A 24239-nucleotide genomic window follows, 5' to 3' on the forward strand; every position below is an offset into this window, starting at 1 on the left:
ATCTGAAACTGCACTGTATCTCCTGCTGCTTTGTGCTCTGGTGCTCTTTGTTCTCTCTCTTTGTGCTCTCACCCACTTGTACAGGTATGACTGAGGAAGCCAGTGACAGATTACATTTAGGAAGAAGTGTAGTTTACCAAGGCTACAGTAATATAGTTCAAAATAGCTATCTGGAATATACATTTTAAAGTTCGATTTGATTCAATTCCATATTCAACTTAGATGTTTGGTTGAGATGGAGAAGTGAATACAATATATCAATTATTAATTTGTAGACAAACTGAATATTGAATTGTGTTTGATTGTCAATGCAACCGAATGTCAACATTTGAAGGAGATGTATCTTCTGCTTGGATAGTTCCATCTGTGCCACTGACTTAAACGTCTTTAATTCCAGTTTGTCTGCAAATTAATCATTGATATGTTGGATTCACGTCTCCATCTCAACCAAAAATCTAAGAGAAATAATAGGACTAAATCAACAACCTTAAATGCACTATTTAAGTTTGATTTAGTCCTATTCTGTAACTTAGATTTTTGGTTCAGATGGAGATGTGAATCCAACATATTCATTATTAATTTGTAGGCAAATTGGAATTAAAGACAGACTAATTAAGTGACAAAAGATACATCAAAATATCATCATGTTGATATTTAGTTGAGTTGTCACAGCAGTCGAAAGAAGTAGATCAAAGTGTAGCGTGGTGAGAGTACATTTTCCTTTTATTTATACAAAATGTCACCAACAAAACAAACCACAATCGTGCTGCTTACGAGGGCTAAGTGCCACTAATACAAGTCAACTACCCACACTGAAAGGAGGGAAAAGGGCTACCTAAGTATGATTCCCAATCAAAGACAAAGATAGACAGCTGTCCCTGATTGAGAACCATACCCGGCCAAAACATAGAAATAAAGAAACATAGAAAACAAAACATAGAATACCCACCCAAATCACACCCTGACCAAACCAAAATAAAGACATAAAAAGGCTCTCTCAGGGCGTGACAGTCGATGACAAAACTTTTGCAATACAGTAAATAGCCTTACAATATCTTATCTTATCAATAACTTACAAACTAATATATTGTATTTATTCAACCTTAAAATGTGTAACACATCCATGGCCACATTTTGAGGTTACTGTAACTACATTTGAAGTCGGAAGTTTACTTACACTTAGGTTGGAGTCATTAAAACTAGTTTTTAAACGACTGCACAAAATTCTTGTTAACAAACTATAGTTTTGGCAAGTTGGTTAGGACATCTACTTTGTGCATGACACAATTAACAATTCTTTACAGACAGATTATTTCACTTATAATTCACTGTATCACAATTCCAATGACTCAGAAATTTACATACACGAAATTGACTGTGCATTTAAACAGCTTGGAAAATTCCAGAAAATTATGTTATGGCTTTAGAGGCTTCTGAAAGGCTAATTGACATCATTTGAGTCAATTGGAGGTTTACCTGTGGATGTATTTCAAGGCCTACCTTCAAACTCAGTGCCTCTTTGCTTGACATCATGGGAAAATCAAAAGAAATCTTCAAGACCTCAGAAAATGATTTGTTTAACTCCACAAGTCTGGTTCATCCTTAGGAGCAATTTCCAAACGCCTGAAGGTACCATGTTCATCTGTACAAACAATAGTACGCAAGTATAAACACCATGGGACCACGCAGCCATCATACCGCTCAGGAAGGAGACACATTCTGTCTCCTAGAGATGAACATACTTTGGTGCGAAAGGTGCGAATCAATCCCAGAACAACAGCAAAGGACCTTATGAAGATGCTGGAGGAAACAGGAACAAAAGTATCTATATCCACAGTAAAAATGAGTCCTATATCGATGTAACCTGAAAGGCCACTCAGCAAGGAAGAAGCCACTGCTCCAAAATCGCCCTAAAAAAGCCAGACTATGGTTTGCATCTGCACATGGGGAAAAAGATCCTTTTTGGAGAAATATCCTCTGGTCTGATGAAACAAAAATAGAACTGTTCGGGCATAATGACCATCATTATGTTTGGAGGAAAAAGGAGGAGGCTTGCAAGCTGAAGAATACCATCCCAACCTTGAAGCACGGGGGTGGGAGCATCATGTTGTGGGGGTGCTTTGCTGCAGGAGGGACTGGTGCACTTCACAAAATAGATGGCATCATGAGGTAGGAAAATGATGTGGATATATTGAAGCAACATCTCAAGACATCAGTCAGGAAGTTAAAGCTTGGTTATGAATGGGTCTACCAAATGGACAATGACCCGTAGCATACTTCCAAAATTGTGGCAAAATGGCTTAAGAAACAACAAAGTGAAGGTATTGGAGTGGCCATCACAAAGCCCTGACCTCAATCCTAGAGTAAATTTGTTGGCAGAACTGAAAAAGTGTGCGTGAGCAAAGAGGCCTACAAACCTGACTCAGTTACACCAGTTATTTCAGGAGGAATGGGCCAAAATTCACCCAACTTATTGTGGGAAGCTTGTGGAAGGCTACCTGAAATGTTTGACCCAAGTTAAACAATTAAAAGGCAATGCTTCCAAATGCGAATTGAGTGTATGTAAACTTCTGACCCACTGGGAATGTGATGAAAGAAATAAAAGCTGAAATAAATCTCTCTCTACTATTATTCTGACATTTCACATTCTTAAAATAAAGTGGTGATCCTAACTGACCTAAGACAGGGTATTTTTACTAGAATTAAATGTCAGGAATTGTGAAAACTGAGTTGAAATGTATTTGGCTAAAGTGTATGTAAACTTCCGACTTCAACTGTATGAATATCGTCTTGTCTTTACACTTGAGTCAAATCAAATTTAAAATCAAATCAAATGTTATTGGTCACATACACATGGTTAGCAGATGTGTAGTGAAATGCTTGTGCTTCTAGTTCCGACCGTGCAGTAATATCTAATCTAATCTAACAATTTCCCAACAACTATCTTATACACACAAGTGTAAAGGAATGATTAAGAATATGTACATATAAATATATGGATGAGCGATGGCCGAACAGCATAGGCAAGATGCAGTAGATGGTATAGAGTACAGTATATACATATGAGATGAGTAATGTAGTGTATGTAAACATTATATAAAGTGGCATTGTCTAAAGTGACTAGTGATACATTTATTACATCCAATTTTGAATTATTAATGTGGCTAGAGATTTGAGTCAGTATGTTGGCAGCAGCCACTCAATGTTAGTGATGGCTGTTTAACAGTCTGATAGCCTTGAGATAGAAGCTGTTTTTCAGTCTCTCGGTCCCAGCTTTGATGCACCTGTACTGACCTCGCCTTCTGGATGATAGCGGGGTGAACAGGCAGTGGCTCAGGTGGTTGTTGTCCTTGATGATCTTTTTGGCCTTTCTGTGACATCGGGTGTTGTAGATGTCCTGGAGGGCGGGTAGTTTGACCCCGGTGATGCGTTGTGCAGACCTCACTACCCTCCGGAGAGCCTTACGGTTGTGGGTGGAGCAGTTGCCGTACCAGGCGGTGATACAGCCCGACAGCATGCTCTCGATTGTGCATCTGTAAAAGTTTGTGAGTGTTTTTGGTGACAAGCTAAATTTTGTCAGCATCCTGAGGCCTTCTTCACCACGCTGTCTGTGTGGGTGGACCATTTCAGTTTGTCCGTGATGTGTACGCCGAGGAACTTAAAACTTTCCACCTTATCCACTACTGTCCCGTCGATTTGGATAGGGGGTGCTTCCTCTGCTGTTTCCTGAAGTCTCCTTTGTTTTGTTGATGTTGAGTGTGAGCTTATTTTCGGAGGGCGCTCACCTCCTCCCTGTAGGCCATCTCTTCGTTGTTGGTAATCAAGCCTACCACTGTAGTGTTGTCTGCAAACTTGATGATTGAGTTGGAGGCGTGCATGGCCACGCAGTCATGGGTGAACAGGGAGTACAGGAGTGAGCTGAGAACGCACCCTTGTGGGGCCCCAGTTTTGAGGATCAGTGGGGTGGAGATGTTGTTTCCTACCATCACCACCTGGGGGTGGCCCGTCAGAAAGTCCAGCAAATTGGAGGGGGTCTAGGGTGTCAGGTAGGGTGGAGGTGATATGATTCTTGACAAGTCTCTCAAATTACTTCATGATGACGGAAGTGAGAAAGTTGTTTAGTTTGTCTGGGAGCAAGACATCGGTGTCTGCAATGGGGCTGGTTTTCTTTTTGTAATCCGTGATTGTCTGTAGACCCTGCCACATACGTCTCGTGTCTGAGCCATTGAATTGTGACTCTACTTTGTCTCTATACTGACGCTTAGCTTGTTTGATTGCCTTGCAGAGGAAATAGCTACACTGTTTGTATTCAGTCATGTTCCCGGTCGCATTACCATGATTAAAAGTAGTGGTTCACGCTTTCAGTTTTGCGCGAACGCTGCCATCAATCCACGGTTTCTGGTTGGGGAAGGTTTTAATTGTCACCGGGGGTACAACATCACCGATGCACTTGCTAATAAACTCGCTCACCAAATCAGCGTATACATCAATGTTGTTGTCCGATGCTATCCGGAACATATCCCAGTCCACGTGATCAAAGCAATCTTGAAGCGTGGAATCAGATTGGTCGGACCAACATTGAACAGACTTAAGCATGGGCGTTTCATGTTTTAGTTTCTGTCTATAGGCTGGGAGCAACAAAATGGAGTCGTGGTCATTTCCCGAAAGGAGGGAGAGGGAGGGCTTTGTATGCGTCGCGTTAGTTAGAGAAGCAATGATCCAGAATTTTGCCAGCCCGGGTCGCGCATTCGATATGCTGATACAATTTTGTGAGCCTTGTTTTCAGATTAGCCTTGTTAAAATCCCCAACTACAATAAAGGCAGGCTCAGGATATGTGGTTTCCAGTTTACATAGAACCCAATGAAGTTCTTTCAGGGCCGTCGAGGTGTCTGCTTGGGGGGGATATACTGTGCATACATTTTCATACTGGTCCCCCGTGGGAAACAAACTCATAACCCTAGCATTGGAAGCACCATGCTCTACCAACTGAGCCACATAGGACCATTGTTACATAAGCATAGAAAGTGTGCATGTTCAAGACAGCATGCAGGTCGCAGGTCTGTGCTGCCCTACCAAGCAAAAGAGCAGGAACTGCATATTTGGTCAAAAATATGTTATTCACATTTTTTATACATTAAATACATGCTTTATTATGTGGACACATATCCTACCTCAATTGTGTTATAGTATGGAGAAAATTGGGGATCATATTTGCAGTAACTGAAAAAAGTTAAAGTGAATGCAAGGGAAAAGGCAGTAACTGCCATCACATATGTCAGTTACTGCCTTTTACCTTGGTTTCACTGAGCTTTGGGCTGCAGTGTCTTCGGTAAACCTTGGTATTATTTATAGTTCTTTGCTGATACAAGTATCAAACTATATGACACTGGCAGCCACATGCCAATAAATATACTAACACAAGATTGTATTCAAATAAAATCATCATGGAAACATTCCAGTGGGTGTTACAAGGAAGAAGGCAGAAACTGCCGTCTAGGGTCAAAGGTCAGAGGTCAGGATCAATATGAATAAAAAATAACCTCATAGTAATACGACTTCGGAAGTCAAAGCCTCTCCTTGTTCGGGCGGTGCTCGGTGGTCGACGTCACCGGTCTTCTAGCCATCATTGATCCATTTTTCATTTTCCATTGGTTTTGTCTTGTCTTCCTACACACCTGGTTTCAATCCCATTCATTACCTGTTTGTCAGAGATTGCTTGTTATTCAGTGTTGTGTTGTTTTTGTATTGGTGCGCGACGGGTCCTCGTACCCACTTTGTTATTTGTTTACATTTAGTGTTTGGAATATGTTTAGTTTATCGTTATGAAATAACTCTATTACACTCTGTTTGATTCTCCTGCGCCTGACTTCCCTGCCACCTATACACACACACAACTCTGACAACAACAGATAACCACATTTCCAATGATCTGCCTACAATTCATTTGGCTGAACAATAAAAAACTTTTTCAGTTTCACTCTATGAGCAGTTACTGCTCTGTTGCTTGGTAGGGCAGTGTGAAAGATCTTCACAATTGCTATTATAATCTGCACAGAATCTCAAACAGCATTGATCACTTGCACTATGTACTTTCAATGTAATCACAACTTCAATCCAGGTCTTTTGGTTGTGCTATTATACTGAACAAAAATATAAACGCAACATGCAACAATTTCAAAGAATTTGCTGAGTTAGAGTTCATATGAGGAAATCAGCCAATTGAAAGAAATTCATTAGGCCATAATCTATGGGCGCAGCCATGGGTGGGCCTGGGATGGCATAGGCCCACCCACTGGGGAGTCAGGCCCAGCCAATCAGAATGAGTTGTTCCCCACAAAAGGGCTTTATTACAGATAGAAATGCTCACTAACAGGGATGTTAACACATTTGTACACAACATTTGAGAGAAATAAGCTTTTGTGCGTATAGAAAATGCCGGCAATCTTTTATTTCAGCTCATGAAACTTTTCATGTTGTGTTTACATTTTAGTTCAGTGTAGATGAAGCACTGTGATAACACATTAAGTTGTTGTATAAATACTAAATATCTGACATTCCCATTTGAACTTTGTTGTGCTTTTAAATGATTGAACGCGCAATGTTAATACATTTAGATGACAAGTAAACCAATAATCAGACATTGTTTTTCCATTGTAGTTTGGTTGTGCTTTTAGTGATTACACATGAGGAATTCAATAAACTTCTGGCTGTCTTTTTGAGTGGGTGAATAAAGGTTGAAATCTCATTGATCAACATCTCAACCAAATATTAACTAAATTTCATATAAATTACATGGTGTGCCTTCTTCTATTCCTCGTGAACTGGTTGTGTTTATGTGTGGCACTCACAGAATCAGTCACATTGTTTTAGTAGATTTTGTTGCTTCAAAAGTCTCATGTAGGCTACCTGAGCACGTTCATCCAAAATGTGCAGAGGCCATTAAATGAATGGAAAAAGACATCTATTCCAAAAAAACAAAAAGTGTAATGATATTTGGAGATTGACAACCCTTCGATACTGAGTAGGCCTACAAAGTAGGGAGGGATGTCCCACTGGGCAAAATCCGGTTGAATCAATGTTGTTTCAATGTCATTTCAACCCAAGAAATATGTTATGATGTGGAATCAACGTGGAAAAGTGATTGAATTTGCAAAAAGTCATCAACATAAGGGCATTTTGTATTTTTTTCCATCCAACTTTAAACCTAAATCCAATGATATGGTGATTTTTTTGTTGTTGTTGATTTCACATTAGCTGACAACTCCTCCAAATGTAAATTCAAACCAGACATTGAATTGACATCTGTGCCCAGTGGGGTGGGCCGATTTTCTGTTTGTTGAGATTGACATAGTCTATTTGATTGTGGTGTATCAAACGCAAACCATGATGTTGAAACGCCCAAAGTCTGTATGCCTTGCTTATTGATTGTGTGTTATATTGTCACAGAAACCTGTTGATCAAAAATGTGTTGCATATATTTTATAAATTAATAAATATAAATATGAAAATCTACCTAGCTGATCATTATCTGCAGCCATAGTGTAATGAAACAGGCAGAGAGAGTTAGCTCGTCAATGGTGGTCAGCGAATCCTCAACCTTCTGGCCCGTTGCCCTGTGTGGAATCGACGGTGCCACAAAAGCATGCTGAAAAGTGACAAAGTCAATATCCACGTTTATAAACACAGGGTGTTATGAACTTGAGTGAAGACCCAAAAGCGGTTAACAGAAAACAGAGTTCTTTAATGAAAAACAGGAATGGCATAAATCCTCTTCCAACGTTGTCAGCGGAACAAAAAGAACGTTAGTATAGTGCAGGTGGCACCTGCCAGGCAGACTCCGACAGGACAGGACAAGGTGGAAGCAAACGAGACGACAGCTTGCTTCTGGCATCAAAAAACACAAACAAGAATCAGACACTGAAAGTAGCAGGAACAGAGAAAGAAATAGAGACCTAATCAGAGGGGGAAGAGAGAACAGGTGTGAAAGAGTGAATGAGCTAGTTAGAGGAGATGTAGAACAGCTGAAGAATGAGAGACAGAGAAGGTAACCTAAAAAGACCAGCAGAGAGAGAGAGTGAAGAGAAAGGACAGGAACAGACATAACAAGACATGACAGTACCCCCACTCACCGAGCGCCTCCTGGCGCACTCGAGGAGGAAACCTGGCGGCAACGGAGGAAATCATCGATCAGCGAACGGTCCAGCACGTCCCGAGAGGGAACCCAACTCCTCTCCTCAGGACCGTACCCTCCCAATCCACTAGGTACTGATGACCACGGCCCCGAGGGCGCATGTCCAAAATCTTACGAACCCTGTAGATGGGTGCGCCCTCGACAAGGATGGGGGGAGGGACGAGCGGGGGGCGCGAAGAACGGGCTTAACACAGGAGACATGGAAGACCGGGTGAACGCGACGAAGATAGCGCGGGAGAAGAAGTCGCACTGCGACAGGATTAATGACCTGGGAAATACGGAACGGACCAATGAACCGCGGGGCCAACTTGCAGAAGCTGTCTTAAGGGGAAGGTTCTGAGTGGAGAGCCATACTCTCTGACCGCAACAATATCTAGGACTCTTGGTCCTACGTTATTAGCGGCCCTCACAGTCTGCGCCCTATTACGGCAAAGTGCCGACCTGACCCCCTTCCAGGTGCGCTCGCAACGCTGGACAAAAGCCTGAGCGGAGGGACGCAGGACTCGGCGAGCTGAGATGAGAACAGCGGAGGCTGGTACCCGAGGCTACACTGAAAAGGGGATAGACCGGTAGCAGACGAGGGAAGCGAGTTGTGGGCGTACTCTGCCCAGGGAGCTGTTCTGACCAAGACGCAGGGTTACGAAAGAAAGACTGCGTAAAATGCGACCAACAGTCTGATTGGCCCGTTCGGCTTGACCGTTAGACTGGGGATGAAAGCCGGACGAGAGACTGACGGAAGCCCCAATCAAACGGCAAAACTCCCTCCAAAATTGAGACGTGAACTGCGGGCCTCTGTCGGAAACGACGTCAGACGGAAGGCCATGAATTCGGAAAACATTCTCGATAATGATCTGAGCCGTCTCCTTAGCAGAAGGGAGCTTATCGAGAGGAATGAAATGAGCCGCCTTAGAGAATCTATCGACAACCGTAAGAATAACTGTCTTCCCCGCTGATGAAGGCAGTCCGGTGATAAAATCTAAAGCGATGTGAGACCACGGTCGAGAGGGAATGGGAAGCGGTCTGAGACGGCCGGCAGGAGGAGAGTTCCCAGATTTAGTCTGCGCGCAGACCGAACAAGCGGCGACAAATCGACGTGCGTCACGTTCCCGAGTGGGCCACCAGAAACGCTGGCGAATGGAAGCCAGCGTACCCCGAACGCCGGGGTGGCCGGCTAACTTGGCAGAGTGGGCCCACTGAAGAACGGCCGGACGAGTAGGAACGGGAACGAACAGAAGGTTCCTAGGACAAGCTCGCGGCGACGGAGTGTGAGCGAGTGCTTGCTTTACCTGCCTCTCAATTCCCCAGACAGTCAACCCGACAACACGCCCGTCAGGGAGAATCCCCTCGGGGTCGGTGGAGACCTCAGAAGAACTGAAGAGACGAGATAAAGCATCAGGCTTGGTGTTTTTGAGCCCGGACGATAAGAAATAACAAACTCGAAACGAGCGAAAAACAGAGCCCAACGAGCCTGACGCGCATTAAGTCGTTTGGCTGAACGGATGTACTCAAGGTTCCTATGGTCAGTCCAAACGACAAAAGGAACGGTCGCCCCTCCAACCACTGTCGCCATTCGCCTAGGGCTAAGCGGATGGCGAGCAGTTCGCGATTACCAACATCATAGTTACGTTCTGACGGCGATAAGCGATGAGAGAAAAACGCGCAAGGATGGACCTTGCCGTCAGAGAGAGAGCGCTGAGAAAGAATGGCTCCCACGCCCACCTCTGACGCGTCAACCTCAACAACAAACTGGCTAGAGATGTCAGGTGTAACAAGAATAGGAGCGGATGTAAAACGATTCTTAAGAAGATCAAAAGCTCCCTGGGCGGAAACGGACCACTTAAAGCACGTCTTAACAGAAGTAAGGGCTGTGAGGGGAGCTGCCACCTGACCGAAATTACGGATGAAACGACGATAGAAAACAGCCCTCCGCCCCAGAGTCTATCAAGGCACTGCAGGAAGCAGATGAACCGGGCCAGCGGAGATGGACCGGAAAAGTAGTGCGTGATCCAGAAGGAGAGGCCTGAGTAGTTGCGCTCACCAGTAGCCCTCCTCTTACTGATGAGCTCTGGCTTTTACTGGACATGAGGTGACAAAATGACCAGCGGAGCCGCAGTAGAGACAGAGGCGATTGGTGATTCTCCGTTCCTTCTCCTTGGCCGAGATGCGGATACCCCCCAGCTGCATAGGCTCAGCATCCGAGCCGGCGGAGGAGGGTGGCAGTGATGCGGCAGGTGGCAGTGATGTGGAGAGGGGAGCAGCGGAGAACGCGAGCTCCTTTCCTCGAGCTCGGCGACGAAGATCAAACCGTCGCTCTATGCGAATAGCGAGAGCTATTAAGGAGTCCAGACTGGAAGGAACCTCCCGGGAGAGGATCTCGTCCTTAACCTCGACGAGGAGACCCTCCAGAAAACGAGCGAGCAAAGCCGGCTGTTCCAGTCACTTGAGGCAGCGAGAGTGCGAAACTCAATAGAATAATCCGTTATGGATCGATTCCCCTGACATAGGGAAGACAGGGCCCTGGAAGCCTCCTCCCCAAAAACAGAACGGTCAAAAACCCGTATCATCTCCTCCTTAAAGTCTTGATACTGGTTAATACACTCAGCCCTCGCCTCCCAGACTGCCGTGCCCCACTCACGCGCCCGTCCGGTAAGGAGAGAAATGACGTGAGGGCGATGCGGGCTGCGCTCCTGGGTAAGTGTTGGGCTGGAGAGAGAACACCACATCACACTGAGTGAGGAATGAGCGGCACTCAGTGGGCTCCCCAGAGTAACACGGCGGGTTGTTGATCCTGGGCTCCGGAGACTCGGAAACCCTGGAAGTGGGCGGTGGATCGAGGTGGAGTTGGTGAACCTGTCTTGTGAGGTCGGAGACTTGGACGGCCAGGGTCTCAACGGCATGTCGAGCAGCAGACAATTCCTCCTCGTGTCTGCCTAGCATCGCTCCCTGGATCTCGACGGCGGAGTGAAAAGGGTCCGGAGCCGCTGGGTCCATTCTTGGTCTGATTCTTCTGTTATGAACTTGAGTGAAGACCCAAAAGCGGTTTTAACAGAAAACAGAGTTCTTTAATGAAAAACAGGAATGGCATAAATCCTCTTCCAACGTTGTCAGCGGAACAAAAAGAACGTTAGTATAGTGCAGGTGGCACCTGCCAGGCAGACTCCGACAGGACAGGACAAGGTGGAAGCAAACGAGACGACAGCTTGCTTCTGGCATCAAAAAACACAAACAAGAATCAGACACTGAAAGTAGCAGGAACAGAGAAAGAAATAGAGACCTAATCAGAGGGGAAGAGAGAACAGGTGTGAAAGAGTGAATGAGCTAGTTAGAGGAGATGTAGAACAGCTGAAGAATGAGAGACAGAGAAGGTAACCTAAAAAGACCAGCAGAGAGAGAGTGAAGAGAAAGGACAGGAACAGACATAACAAGACATGACACAGGGTCACTACAGTTATTGTTATATGTGGTCGTAAACATTACTTTGAGTTAATTCTGAGAAGTACATTTCAAACTATCCCTAATAACTATTTGGCTTTCCTGATCTAGAAATTTGAGCAAAACTAGTGTTAGTAATTGTAGAGAAGTGGCAAGTCAATGATGAAAAATATCTGTCAATGTTATTTATGCCGTGTTCTCAGGAAGATAAGCATTCTATTTTGTGACCAATGGTTCACCATTTATTCAAATAGCCGAGGGCATTACATTATCATTAGAATGATTAGCATGCAAATCTTGTATAGCCCTTGGCATTGGCAAAGGAACCTCTCCCCTTAAATTGCTCATTCAGTAAATCAGTCTTTTTTAGTTGCATTTGATTGCCAGACCAATAATCTACATGAATTATGTCTATACAGGTATATACTGCCTATATTCCTATTTATTTCTGTATGGCAGGATGTGACCGACAACGGTACATGTGTGCATGTTCTCTCTGGACTATACTGATTGGAAGACAGCAAATATGATTATTTACTGACGTCCAAAATATGCACGGGGGTGAAAGTCACAACTAATGACCCAGATCTTCCTTAAAGGTGACCCTCAATCAAAACAAACGTGAATGACCCAGTACTCTTCTTGACCTCTCTGCGCCCTTTGTTGGAAATGTTCTCTACTTTAATGAGAAATGTAATATGCATATTAAACCTGGGTGACGGGGCTTATGCTAGACTTGTATATTAATATGTCATTCCCCAAAATGTGAAATCTCTATCTTATCCCCTGGAATATGCTACCATTAGCTGCTATCACTCAGAATTATTCCCAATTTAATTACTTATGTGACAACTTGATGGGAAAAAAGCAGGGTGAACTTTGAAGGTAAATGAGTGACCCACAATGTCAGGGTGAATACGTATTTAACAGTATTTTGGCATTAGAAGCTTGCATATTTTTTTTATTGATTACCAGACTTTGTGTTCTATTTCACAGTTGAATTATTGTCTCTCTGAGCTCTCTCTCTCCTTGGCATGTGCTCCAGCCTATTATTTCTGTAATTTCTTGGTAATTTGGAGTTGGCTGTTTAAAACTTGGAGCCTCTTATTAAGTTTTGGCCATGGTGGATAAGAGGCAGCAGTACTGTAAGTGCAGAGAGATAAACTAATCATCTTAAACCCCTAATTATTAGTATCTTAGTGTGACAGACTGTTTTTGCGAGCTCGCCAAATTGAGCCTCAAATGAGGAAAGGCATATCTGTGGAAGTGGTAATAATTTTAAGTCATCTCGATCTAGCTTGGGGTGGCAGAATTCATTAGTGCAGATTAGCACTGTGTGTACAAAGTAAATTAGATATCTAATAGCAAACGTGGAGGTCCAGGGATTCTTCATTTCCTGCCGAAGATGAGGGATGACGTTAACAGGCGATTATATATATTTTAACTATATGGATGTGTGTGCTGTTAGCCAGTCAGTTATACTTTATCAGCGAACCATTGACCCTCCATCCATAGCAGTCAACCACTTTGGGTTGCATCTAAAAAAAGACTGCAAGGAAGGGGAAAATATGAAGTCCAAATCAGATTATGCAGTGTTACCCGACAGGGTAGCAAGAAGATTTGTTTTCCGCAAGGATACAGAGGAGGCTAATTATATGTGTAAGGAGAAGGTTGGGGCAAAATAGTATGATGACAAAGAATAATTTGCTGATATAATTACACCAAAATTGGGTACACACAATCGTCAAATACATGTATTGCTTGACCTGGGTTAGCCAGTGAAATAAATCCTCCTTCTATAGCCTTTGTTAATTTGTTTTTATCATCTCCAAGTGGTGTTTGTGCAGGCAGTTCAATTTGCATGTGTAATTCCACTGTGCAAATTGACAACAAGTAGATAATTCTAGGAAATAGGCTGGTTGCAGGCCCCAGCTATCTTCCCAAGCCTATTCATTTTGAGGAACTGCTGAGGCATGAAACTCAACTATTTCCTGACAACGCTCAGGCTTATTGTCCCCTAAAATGTCATTACAGCCATTATTTATGAAGCTAATTCATTTATTAAACCATATTTACTCTGACGGAATTTGTCACATTCTATCCATATCCCAAGCATAGCTTTAGAACAATTTTGTTTTTATGAGTCAAGAAAAATATTGCAAAGTGGTGAATTAATCTTATTAGGTTTCTGTCTTTGGAATTGTTCAAATATATAAACACGTAAATAGATCACATTTTTGAAAATCTGTTGATAAAATCTAAGCGCAATCTAACGTCATCCACAGAAAATATCATTGTTATGGTTTTCTGTTACTGTAACCTGGTCTCAGATTAGCAAACTCCCCTGACTATCATTAACAAGAATATAGTCGAACATCCACTACCGGTCAAAAGTTTAGACACTCCTACTCATTCAAGGGTTTTTCTTTATTTTCAATATTTTTTCATGGGCTATACTCAGCCTTGTCTCAGGGTAGTAAGTTAGTGGTCTATTGATATCCCTTTAGTGGTGTGGGGGCTGAGCTTTGGCAAAGTAGTTGGGGTTATATCCTGCCCGGTTGGCCCGGTCTGGGGGCAAAGTTGGACGGGCCACACTGTCTCCCAAACCCCCTGTCTCAGTCTCCAGCATTTATGCCGCAGTAGTCTATGTGCCGAGAAGCTAAGGTCAGTCTGTCAAATCTTGTGTAATTCTCCTGTGTGGTTTTAGGTATGCTCTCTCTACCTGGCCTGACGACTTCTGGCTATTTGACCCTGATTTACTAGAAAACCCTGCTATGAACGTTTGAACATCTTGAAGAACGATCTAGCCTTAATGGCAATGTACTCTTATAATCTCCACCCGACACAGTCAGAAGAGGACTGGCCACCCCTCAGAGCCTCGTTCCTATCTAGGTTTCTTCCTGGGTTCCTGCTATTCTAGGTTTTTTTTCCTAGCCACGTGCTTCTACATCTGCATTGCGTGCTCTCTTGGGTTTTAGGCCCGGTTGTAAAAAGGGTTTTATAAATATATTTGATTGATTGATTGATTAAGGCTATCTCCATTTTAATGTAGTCCATTTTCATATTTTGTATTTTACAAAAGCGTGAAGCTAATATTAGAGATTTACTGCCACCTGCAGTGCTGGAGTCCTGAACCAAATCTTGTGTGTTATTAATTTATTGTGGCCACTAGATGGCGGTGATATAGCTTAAAGCCATTTACAAACCATAGCACCCAATTTGAAGAAGACAATGCTCTGATCAGCGGCTGATTGCTCCCAATAGGAATCCCTACCCATTTGACAACTTTACCCAGTCGACAATGTCCATGCTAAAATGGGTTATATTAAAGTTGAATCCTCTAGCCATCTCAATGACCTCCACCTGTTTCATACAAAAGGGTGGTGCATTTCCTTGAGCCAGAGGCGGAAGGACAGGAGAAACACTTACATGGTGAGGGTTGACCTTGGCATATGGGAACTATTGGTGCTGTGTTTATTATTCTTGTGGTTTAGAGGTTAAAATGTCTAATGTTATAAAACCCAGGAGAAGACGGTGTACTACTGTGGCCTTTGCACTGACACAAATAATACATATATAAACACACATGACTAAATGGGTAAATCCAATTTTAAGGACTCTGATCTATTTTGCTCCGACAACCACCTTTCCAAATGAGTGTCTAGTCAATGTTACACACAGACAGCAGTTAAATAAGTGAAGCTAAACGTTTCTTGCTCCTAGCTCCCTGGCCTGTTACGGATATGTCAGTTGAGCACAGCAGAGTACATGGCAGTGTGAATAATTTGCAATTGTGAGAGATGAAGTACACATAGGAGGTCATAAAACATGTACTCTCTGGATAATTCATGCCATTCTCCTATACTTCTTTCTTTCAACTCGCCTGTCACCCAAAAGCACTTATCACAGGAGTTAAGTTGAGTTGCGTTTGAACTGTTTTAGAATATTGATTTGGAGGCATGACATTTTAAGTAATACTGGGTGTTAGCTATCACAGGCAATGCCTTTGGTTGGCACTTGAGGGAGAGGGGAGCAAAGGAAATAAGAATAAAGCACTTCGTGTGAAAACCTAGTAAAAGGGGATTACGCGGATGGGAAAGAACCAATGATGAACTGTATTTAAGGTGTAAAAATAGCAAAATACAGCACCAATCAAACGTTTGCCAAGAGTGTGCAAAGCTGTCATCGAGGCAAAGGGTGGCTACTTTGAAGAATCTAAAAATAAAAAATACATTTGGATTTGTTTAACACTTTTTTGGTTACTACATGATCCCATATGTTTTATTTCAAAGTTGTGATGTCTTCACTATTATTCTACAATGTAGGAAATAGTAAAAATAATGAAAAATCCTTGAATGAGTAGGTGTGTCCAAGCTTTTGACTGGTACTGTATATTTATTTTAATATCTTATTTACATAAGTATTCAGACCCTAAGTATTCAATCTCGAAATTGAGCTCAGGTGCATCCTGTTTCCATTGATCATCCTTGCTTCTACAACTTGATTGGAGTCCACCTGTGGTAAATTCAGTTGATTAGGTGTGTCCAAACTTTTGACTGGTACTGTATGTCTGCCAGTGTCTGTCTGTCCGTATGTCTGTCAGTCAACATTTATTCTGTTATGTACAAAAGTCATTCAGACTTAACCAATCAATCTGTGTTTTCTCCCCACAGGTTGCAGTTAATGTCTGTTTAAGCAGGGAACTTGGCTTGCCAAGAGAAGGAGAGGAGTGAGAGAGGACAACGGGGAGATGAGGTAACTTTGCAGCACTCCATTGAACAGCAATAAGCTTTGAGGGCTTAGCCAGCATAAACACATTAAACAGATGAGATTCATCAACACTCTAGTGTCAAATCCATAATGCCCACAGGCAAATCTCAGCCAACTGCACATACAGGGCTCTCCTCAACACACAGGCAAGCCACCATCAATTATGCAGAAGGCAAGGGGGAGAAACTGAAATCATACGTAAAGATAGGCCTAAGATATTTGGTCTTCAATTGACAGCCTTTCTGAATAAAGACATCATAAGCTAGTCTAGACATTCCTTCAAATGCATGTGAAGTTACAATTGTCACAGGCATATTACCTGCTGAGACTAAAGTCTGGTTAAATTACAAAGCAATGAAAAGCAATCTTTTAGCAGATCTAAATACTTAGTCTGAGACAAGGGCTGGTTCCAATTCAAACGAAACTAGGAATAGTGATGTTTATGCAGTAACTTTATTTACAGTTAATTTGGAAAGTATTCAGACCCTTTGACTTTTTCCACATTATGCTACAGCGTTTTCTAAAATGGTTTAAATAAAAAATGTTCCTGAATTGCACATTTATTCAAAATAAAAAACAGATATCTTATTTACATAAGTATTCAGACCCTTTTCTATGAGAATCTAAATTGAACTCAGGTGCATCCTGTTTCCATTGATCATCCTTGAGATGTTTCTACAACTTAATTGGAGTCCACCTGTGGTAAATTCAATTGATTGGACATGATTTGGAAAGGCACACACCTGTCTATATACGGTTCCACAGTTGACAGTGCATGTCAGAGCAAAAACCAAGCCATGAGGTCGAAGGAGTTGACCGAAGAGCTCCGAGACAGGATTGTGTCGAAGCACAGATCTAGGGATGGGTACTAAAACATTTCTGCAGCATTAAAGGTCCCCAAGAACACAGTGACCTCCATAATTTTTAACTTCTCTGGGATGTGTGGGACGGTAGCTTCCCACCTCGTCAACAGCCAGTGAAATTGCAGGGCGCCAAATTCAAACAACAGATACAGTGCCTTGCGAAAGTATTCGGCCCCCTTGAACTTTGCGACCTTTTGCCACATTTCAGGCTTCAAACATAAAGATATAAAACTGTATTTTTTTGTGAAGAATCAACAACAAGTGGGACACAATCATGAAGTGGAACGACATTTATTGGATATTTCAAACTTTTTAAAAAAAATCAAAAACTGAAAAATTGGGCGTGCAAAATTATTCAGACCCCTTAAGTTAATACTTTGTAGCGCCACCTTTTGCTACGATTACAGCTGTAAGTCGCTTGGGGTATGTCTCTATCAGTTTTGCACATCGAGAGACTGAAATTTTTTCCCATTCCTCCTTGCAAAACAGCTCGAGCTCAGTGAGGTTGGATGGAGGACATTTGTTAACAGCAGTTTTCAGTTCTTTCCACAGATTCTCGATTGGATTCAGGTCTGGACTTTGACTTGGCCATTCTAACACCTGGATATGTTTATTTTTGAACCATTCCATTGTAGATTTTGCTTTATGTTTTGGATCATTGTCTTGTTGGAAGACAAATCTCCGTCCCAGTCTCAGGTCTTTTGCAGACTCCATCAGGTTTTCTTCCAGAATGGTCCTGTATTTGGCTCCATCCATCTTCCCATCAATTTTAACCATCTTTAACCCTGCTGAAGAAAAGCAGGCCCAAACCATGATGCTGCCACCACCATGTTTGACAGTGGGTATGGTGTGTTCAGGGTGATGAGCTGTGTTGCTTTTACGCCAAACATAACTTTTTGCATTGTTGCCAAAAAGTTCAATTTTGGTTTCATCTGACCAGAGCACCTTCTTCCACATGTTTGGTGTGTCTCCCAGGTGGCTTGTGGCAAACTTTAAACAACACGTTTTATGGATATCTTTAAGAAATGGCTTTCTTCTTGCCACTCTTCCATAAAGGCCAGATTTGTGCAATATACGACTGATTGTTGTCCTATGGACAGAGTCTCCCACCTCAGCTGTAGATCTCTGCAGTTCATCCAGAGTGATCATGGGCCTCTTGGCTGCATCTCTGATCAGTCTTCTCCTTGTATGAGCTGAAATTTTAGAGGGACGGCCAGGTCTTGGTATATTTGCAGTGGTCTGATACTCCTTCAATTTCATTATTATCGCTTGCACAGTGCTCCTTGGGATGTTTAAAGCTTGGGAAATCTTTTTGTATCCAAATCCGGCTTTAAACTTCTTCACAACAGTATCTCGGACCTGCCTGGTGTGTTCCTTGTTCTTCATGATGCCCTCTCCGCTTTTAACGGACCTCTGAGACTATCACAGTGCAGGTGCATTTATACGGAGACTTGATTACACACAGGTGGATTGTATTTATCATCATTAGTCATTTAGGTCAACATTGGATCATTCAGAGATCCTCACTGAACTTCTGGAGAGAGTTTGCTGCACTGAAAGTAAAGGGGCTGAATAATTTTGCACGCCCAATTTTTCAGTTTTTGATTTGTTAAAAAAGTTTGAAATATCCAATAAATGTCGTTCCACTTCATGATTGTGTCCCACTTGTTGTTGATTCTTCACAAAAAAATATAGTTTTATATCTTTATGTTTGAAGCCTGAAATGTGGCAAAAGGTCGCAAAGTTCAAGGGGGCCGAATACTTTCGCAAGGCACTGTATCTCATAATAAAAATTCCTCATACAACATACAAGTATTACACACCATTGTAAAGATACACTTCTTGTTAATCCAGCCACTGTGTCCGATTTCAAAAGGCTTTACAGCGAAAGCACACCATGCGATTATGTTAGGTCAGCGCCTAACCACAGAAAACCATACAGCCATTTTCCAACCAAGGAGAGGTGTCACAAAAGTCAGAAATAGCATTAAAATTAATTACTTACCTTTGACGATCTTCATCTGATGGCACTCCCAGGTCTCCATGTTAGACAATAAATGTTTGTTTTGTTCCATAAAGTTAATCTTTATGTCCAAATACCTCCTTTTTGTTTGCGCGTTTAGTCCAGTAATCCAAATGCACAAAGCGCGAGCACAAAGTCCAGACGAAAAGTTTAAAAAAGTTCCATTACAGTTCGTAGACACATGTCAAACGATTTATATAATCAATCTTTAGGATGTTGTTATCATAAATCTTCAATAATATTCCAACCGGACAATTTCGTTGTCATTAGAAAGGAAAGGGAACGGAGCTCGCGCTCACGGCCGCACGCGATAAACAACTCATAGCTTTCAGCTGAGCCACCTACTGTGAGTGGTCTTATTCTCTCCCCTTTCACAATAGAAGCCTGAAACAATGTTCTAAAGACTGTTGTTCCATCTAGTGGAAGCCTTAGGAAGTGCAATCAGACCCCATTTACACTGTATATTGGATAGGCATTCACTTGAAAAACTACAAACCTCAGATTTCCCACTTCCTGGTTGGAATCTTTTCAGATTTTCGCCTGCCATATGAGTTCTGTTATACTCATAGACATAATTCAAACAGTTTTAGGAACTTCAGAGTGTTTTCTATCCAAATCTACTAATAATATGCATATCCTAGTTTCAGGCAGTTTACTCTGGGCACACGTTTCATTCGGAAGTGAAAATACTGCCCCCTAGCCCAAAGAGGTTAAATGGAAGAAGTTTGGAAACTCTTCCTAGAGCTGGCTGCCCAGCCAAACTGAGCAATCGGGGGTGAAAGGCCTTGATCAGGGAGGTGACCAAGAACCACGATTGTCACTCTGACAGAGTTCCAGAGTTCCTCTGTGGAGATGGGAGAAACCTCCAGAAAGAAAGCATCTCTGCAGCACTCCACCAATCAGGCATTTATGGTAGAGTGGCCAGACAGAAGCCACTCCTCAGTAAAAGGCACATGACAGCCCACTTGGAGTTTGCCAAAAGGCACCGAAAGGACTCTCGAACCATGAGAAACAAGAGTCTCTGATCTGATGAAACCAATATTGAACTCTTTGGCCTGAATGCCAAGCGTCACGTTTGAGGAAACCTGGCACCATCCCTACAATTGAAGCATGGTGGTGGCAGCTTCATGATGTGGGGATGTTTTTCAGTGGCAGCGACTGGGAGACTAGTCAGGATCGAGGGACAGATGAACGGAGCAAACTACAGAGAGATCATTGATGAAAACCTGTTCCAGAGTGCTCAGGACCTCAGACTGGGGTGAAGGTTCACCTTCCAACAGGATAACGACCCTAAGCACACAGCCAAGACAACACGGTCGTGGCTTCGGGACAAGTCTCTGAATGTCCTTGAGTGGCCCAGCCATAGCCCGGACTTGAACCCAATCGAACATCCATGGAGAGACCTGAAAATAGCTCTGCAGTGACGCTCCCCATCCAACCTGACAGAGCTTGAGAGGATCTGCAGAGAATAATGGGAGAAACTCCCCAAATACAAGTGTGCCAAGCTTGTAGGGTCATACCCAAGACTGGAGGCTGTAATCATTGCCAAAGGTGCTTCAACATAGTACTGAATAATAAAGGGTCTGAATACTTATGTAAATGTGATATTTCAGTTTTTTATTTGTTATACATTTTTGCTTTGTTATTATGGGGTATTGTATGTATGTAGATTTCTGAGGGGAAAAATGATTAAATACATTTTAGAATAAGGCTGTAGCGTAACAAAATGTGGAAAAGGTGAAGGGGTCTGAATACTTTCTGAATGCATGGTACCAAATACATTACCTACACTTGACATCCAATTGCGATAGGTTAGGCATGCATACTAGCAATTGGTTAGGGTTAAGGTTACGTTTAGGTATGCTAGAGTGGGGTAAGGGTTAGGATTCGAGGTTAAACCACGTCAAAACGAAAACCCAATTGGATTCAAATTGCTGCCACTTGCAGATTACAGTTCGTTACATCCTCCTCCACCCTCAACTTGCTCAAAAATGCAAGCCATTTACAGTAAAACACATGTCGATTTGTAAAAACTTTCATACAGTTCATCTTTAATTAGTTTAATCTCTAAGCTGCACAGCTGGACCAGTATATCATACCCTGATAAAATGATAAATTTAAATTGAAATATTTATCCTCTGAGGTACATTAAGGGGGGGCCTTTAACTTTATTTCACCGTTTATCTGTTGTCTCATTTCTTTCCAAATCATTGTAGCCTTTGCCTTTTGGATAGTTTCACTGGATGTTGCCAGATCACCATGAAATTAAGCTCAGTTTGAATCTTTACATGCTCCAATCAGATGAGCTGAGATTTAATCATCAGCTGCCTGCCCTACCGGAATGAGTCCCCTCTGATGAAATGGACTACATATTCATAGGTTCACTTACATGGTTGATTATAACAGCGGAGAAATGTATACATTTTTCTATTTCCTGTGAAAATTAAGATTGATATTGGCCCTCATTGATTGACTCTGGAAGTATGAGAACAAATGGGAGGAGAGCCCATCTCACATGGAGGAGAAATATGATGCTGGGCTGGATATGAACAAAGCATCTGATCTTCAGTTAGTTTACTCTTCTCAGATGTGTTAATGCATAAAACAGTCCTATTCATTCATTTCCAGCTGCTTAATGTATCATTTTACAGCGGAGAGAACGTTGCGTTTTGCTGGTAATTTGTGTGCAAGGCCTTGTAATCATTCCATTACCTTGCCTGACAAAAAATAATGCCTTTGAATAATGGGAAATATTACCTGATGAATTAATTTACGTGATAGCATCTGGGGTAAGTAGCTTAAATGCCATCTTAAATTACATGCAGGCATTGGGAAACTTTCAACTTGTCTCATTTGCATAAGAGGAGCACTGAGTGTAGCCTTGCTTCTCAGAGAGGACGGCACAATCCCGGAGAAGGCTAATTGATGAAATAATTTTACTAAATTATAAATCACATAATTAGTGAGCAGAAAACGTTATCCACAATCTTTTTTCTTCCATGACAGACTGTATCCCTTTCCATTGTTTGGTCATACTTAAATGTACTGCCAACAATTAAGCGACTGCTCATTAGCACCCAGCTGTGGCACTGGTCCACATACTGTATCACTGTATCAAGGAGTGCATCATTGTGTACCAATCATCATAAATTGTTCTGTTTGTCACCTATTTTGCTGTGTGAGCTTTGGCAGGTGAAAATACTCCTTTCAAAAGTGGTTTAAACAGTATGTGCAACAACTTTTAAAAAAGTAATAGACTTCATAAAAGCATACCAGTGTAAAAAAAATAGTTGCGTTATTATGTTTGGATAGTGTTTCAAGACATACTGTATACGCAAGATAAATTGGGCCCTAAGGTAATAATAACAAAATATAATGTGGCTAGTATGGCGAGAATCTTTTCACACAATCGAGTCAAACCATTTGGCTAGGCTTGATTGTGTGAAGAGAGTACAAGTTGGTACCAGTCTTGATAGGGATTGTCATACTAGGTCACCAAATCCCAATGTAAAGCACACTGCACTAAAATTGTATTCCTGCAATAGATTACTAATCACTTCCTTGTTTTCAGTTAACACATTTACAGTGTTCTACTAAATAGCATTAGTGTTGTAGTGAAATAACCCCTGCAAAGTTTATACAAAATAATACATCAAAGGCTTCACCTTATTCATTAAAACCTCATTTATTTTCCCAATAAAATTATTAGCGCAACAACTTGCTCTATTTTCATTACATTTTTTATGTCAGAGATTACATTCTGTTAGGAAATTACTCTCTACAGTCATTTTAATTGGCTAAATTGAGGGAATGTCAATTTAAAGTGGAAATAAAACATGTTCAACTGACTGATATCATCTCTTTCATTTCGGTCATTGAAAATGTTGATGTCATTAAAATGCGTTATTGATAGAAAAAACACCTATGGCAACAATGTTTCTGAACATTCATTCAACTAGGAAATCACTGTAACGGGGTTAGCAACAGGAATGTCACTCAGGTGTCCATCTTGAAATGACAAAACCTGCTACAGTGTATTGCAGCCCAAAAGTATTGTCCCACTCGCCAAAGACGTCAGATCAACATCTAGTTTGGTTTCAGATGTTATTGAGTCGTCAACTTACATGAATTTAACGTGAAATTCACAAACTTTTCAGCAATGTCATTGGTTTAGGTTTTAAGTTGGGTGAAAAAAGGACAAATTCCCCAAATTCCTTTACATTGATGACTTTTGCAAATCCAATCAGTTTCCATGTTGATTCAAAATCATGACATTGCATTTTTAGATAATGTGGATACAATGTACTGTATATCTTTATCTTTCAGGGATCCCCAGCATTGTTAGCAACGTCCTTTGTTCAGCATAACATTCATTCTTTCTCAACTGGGGATTCATATAGCAGCTGTTAGTTAGATCCCTTGTTGTCGTTTGAATGGAGACAGAACCTCAGAACCAGCATCATCATTTTCTAATTAGGTGTTTATTTTTCTTGAGCCTGAGGTTTGCTTTTGATTCTTTTGAAGGATTTTTCATTTTAATTTTGTTTAAAAGTTCTCTCTGTTAATTTTGCTCATCTACAGCAAAGTGCCCAGGTAAGCTCCACCATAACTCAGCGAGAGAGAACCCCCCCTCCCCCGCTCAGATTGTGGAAAATCTCCTGCCTTTAGATTAAGAGCGAGAGAGAGGGAGAGGAATGCCTTTCCTTCCTCATTACACTGCTGTCATTTACTCTTCATCCCCCTGTACTCTTTAGTGGCATTAAGACGGGATGTAAATTTGACAGTTAACGCTGTTAGAAAATGGCTGGTTCAAGAAGGGCAGGAATTAGAGATGGGCATTAGGCACTGATAAGCTCTTTTCCTCTGCCGCGGCGGTGGCTGCTTAACATTCATGGGAAAGTCATCATCAAACAACGTTATCGCAGCTCTGTTGACGGCTGAGGAACATCATCACTATGA

This window comes from Oncorhynchus masou, chromosome 24, assembly GCF_036934945.1.
Source record: "Oncorhynchus masou masou isolate Uvic2021 chromosome 24, UVic_Omas_1.1, whole genome shotgun sequence".
In the NCBI taxonomy this organism is placed as follows: Eukaryota; Metazoa; Chordata; class Actinopteri; order Salmoniformes; family Salmonidae; genus Oncorhynchus; species Oncorhynchus masou.